This window comes from Chaetura pelagica, unplaced genomic scaffold (assembly GCF_000747805.2).
Source record: "Chaetura pelagica isolate M959 unplaced genomic scaffold, ChaPel_1.0 scaffold50, whole genome shotgun sequence".
Taxonomy (NCBI): domain Eukaryota; kingdom Metazoa; phylum Chordata; class Aves; order Apodiformes; family Apodidae; genus Chaetura; species Chaetura pelagica.
The window spans coordinates 5954274-5957139 of record NW_009952366.1 but is presented as its reverse complement, the minus strand read 5'-3'; positions in this window follow the sequence as shown (position 1 = coordinate 5957139).

Below are 2866 nucleotides of genomic sequence, written 5' to 3'. Positions count from 1 at the left end.
CGGGTGCGGCGCGGGGGCCGGGCCACCCCCTGCCGCGGCGGCCTCGGGCCGGGTCCGGAGAGGCGCGGGGAGAGGGGAGGAGAGAGGGGGAAACAAAGGCGAAGGGGCAGCGCTGGTGTCAAACCCCTGTCCCTGGCAGCGGGTCAGGGCTCCCTGCGAACGGCACGGTGGTGTTTGGAAGGGAGTGTCTTGCGGGATTTGACGGCAGAAGGGTTAAAGGGAGTCTTTGTGAAGTTCTCGGGAAGGAGTGACACGAAACAACACGGAATAACACCTTTAAAAATCTTTTTTTTTGGAGGGGGGCGGGGGTAGGGGCAGCCTTTGTTATCAAAGAGATCAGTAAGTAAACGTCAGGCTGGGCGGTCTGGCTGAAGGAGCTGAGCTGCTCCCCGGTGCAGAGAAAGCTCCTTCCCTGGGTCCTTCTCCCCAGTAACTCCTGAAAGTCGATGTTTGTTTGGAAGGAGGGGAGAAAAAAAAAGGAAAAAAAGAGAGAGGAAAAAAAAAGGGTCCAATCCCCGAAGGATTTTCTTTTAGCAGATGTTACTAAAAATTGTTAAATATCAGGGCATGAGTGAAGAGTATTAGAGTCGATAGTTGTCTTAAAAATAAGTGCTGTATTTAGTAATTAAGCAGATTGAGGAGAAAAAAAACAACCACACCAAAACAACAACACCAACAAAACGACTTTGTTAAGTGAATTGTTCAGTATGGTTTCATCTGTTTGTAATGCTTGGGTGCTTTTGAGTTTAATTATTCGGTTTCTGAGAAAAGGTGGTTTTAATCACTTACAGCACCACAGATTTAAAATGAGGTCTGAGGAACAAACACGGGCTTGCTTTCTTACTTAAGCATTCTCAGAAATGGTTTGAAACAATTGGTGTCTTTAAGTCATTCTTGCTTTTGTCCATGCAGTTCAGATAGCCTCAGATTCAGCCTCTAGTGAGGCTGAGTTTTCGTTGGATAGAGGTGGAGAGAGAATCAGTCTGTGTCCTTTAAAATGTAGTTGATAGTTCTGCTGCAGATGATCTTGCATAAAATCTAATTTACTTTTTCTGAGTTGCACTTGTTTCTCTATGTTTAGAAGAACAAAACAAAACAAAACAACAAACCTATTTTTATTACTAAAATAATTCTATATATGTAGATGCAGGTACAGAGCTTTTGCTCAAAAATGTGCTATTTTCAAACAAGAGTGTTCAATTTAGGGCTATTCCTTTAAAGTTCAAGAATTAATCTTGGAGAAATGGAATGCATCTTGTCTAGATACAAAGCTGCTTTTTTAGAGCTTTGCCGTAGTTCTCCTTCCTTATGTTATTTATTAATGGCATTTTTATGTGGATAGTATCTCAAGACTTCCTTTGCTTCTGCAGTTTATTCGTCACTTGAAGTCATAATAATTTGTTTCTAAAACCACAGCTGGCTGCTATAAAGGCAGAGAGAGGAAGACCATGATTTATGTGGTGAACGAGAAACAAGAACAGAAGAATGTAATAAATATTTGTTACTTAAAACTTCAGATACTGTTATGAAAAAGGTAGAATAAAAACTAAATAGGCAGTATATCAGCAGGATCTTTACTAAACAGTTCGGTCAGTTTTTTTTTTTCATGAGAAGTTAATGTCTTTCCAAAATAGTACTAAAGACCTGATAAATTTACAAGAGTAATGAAATAGAAACTTTAAAACTGCAGATTGATCTTTAAATGACACTTTTGGCACCTCGTAAGAGTACTTTGGTTCACAGTTACCCTTATTTTCTGGTATGAGACTTCTGTAAGTACTATAGGGTTGCTGGAATAAGTTAGTATTTCACTGTTTCTTTCAACAACGTGAGCTGGTTTTCTCCTCTGTGTTTCACAGAGCCACAGGGGAGAAAAAAAAATTAAGTGTAAGAAAAGGTGATTAAATTAAATTAAATTTCTTTGGGGATTGTGGGCCACATGTGGTGAATTAAACTACTTTAAGCTACTTTTTAGCTTATTTGGCATTAGGATGTTTAATACAAACTTAAGTGGTTTACTATATAAAAATTAGAATGGAGCAGGAGAAAGATATGAAATGGAGAAAGGGAAAAGAAGCTGCACAGAGATCTCAGACTCTGAAACCCTGGCTTTCTGTCATGTAAACAAAACAAGATTTTAAAAATTTGCCATATATGAAACAGTAACTCTAGACAGAGACACTGATACAAAGAGAAAAATAGTTTATACAAATGGAGCTTTAAAAATTTTAAGTATCATTCACACAAAGTGCTTTTTTAAAGTTTAGTCTGTGTGTTTTGGGGCAGTAATTCTAGGACAAATATTGCCTGTATGTATAAAATTATGAATGCTTCTGAGCCAGTGTTAGAGGCATATCATCCGACTGGAGATGAAAGGCACAAACTTAGGGAATCTCTGATTTCTTTTCCAGATGCTTTCTTCTGTGCATAAACGTTTTGGTTTGGGCAGTATACTCTCCATATAGTAATGATTTTTAATTGAGATTTAAATTAATAGTGAAAACATGAACATTAAGAGTCCTTGGAAATCACAAGCAGAATATATGATGTTTCTAACTTGTTTTTAAACGTATGTGCTCAAAAAGAAAGGGGGAGGGGTGAGTGGATTTATTTTGTAATTTTCCTTCAGGCAAAAATCCGTTTCATGACCAAGGAAGATGGCAACAATGTTTTTACAACAGTGTGAAGTGCCTGTTGCTAGAAGTTATTTTCACTTTGTTCCTGAAAAGTATGCCAGATTTACTGGAGAGCTAGCACACTGATTTATTTATATAATATGACATGAGTGGAGGAGGGGGTAATGCATTTTTGTCCCAGCTGATTTTGCTAAATTTGCTTTCATTTGCTGAAAGGTTTTACTGATTTA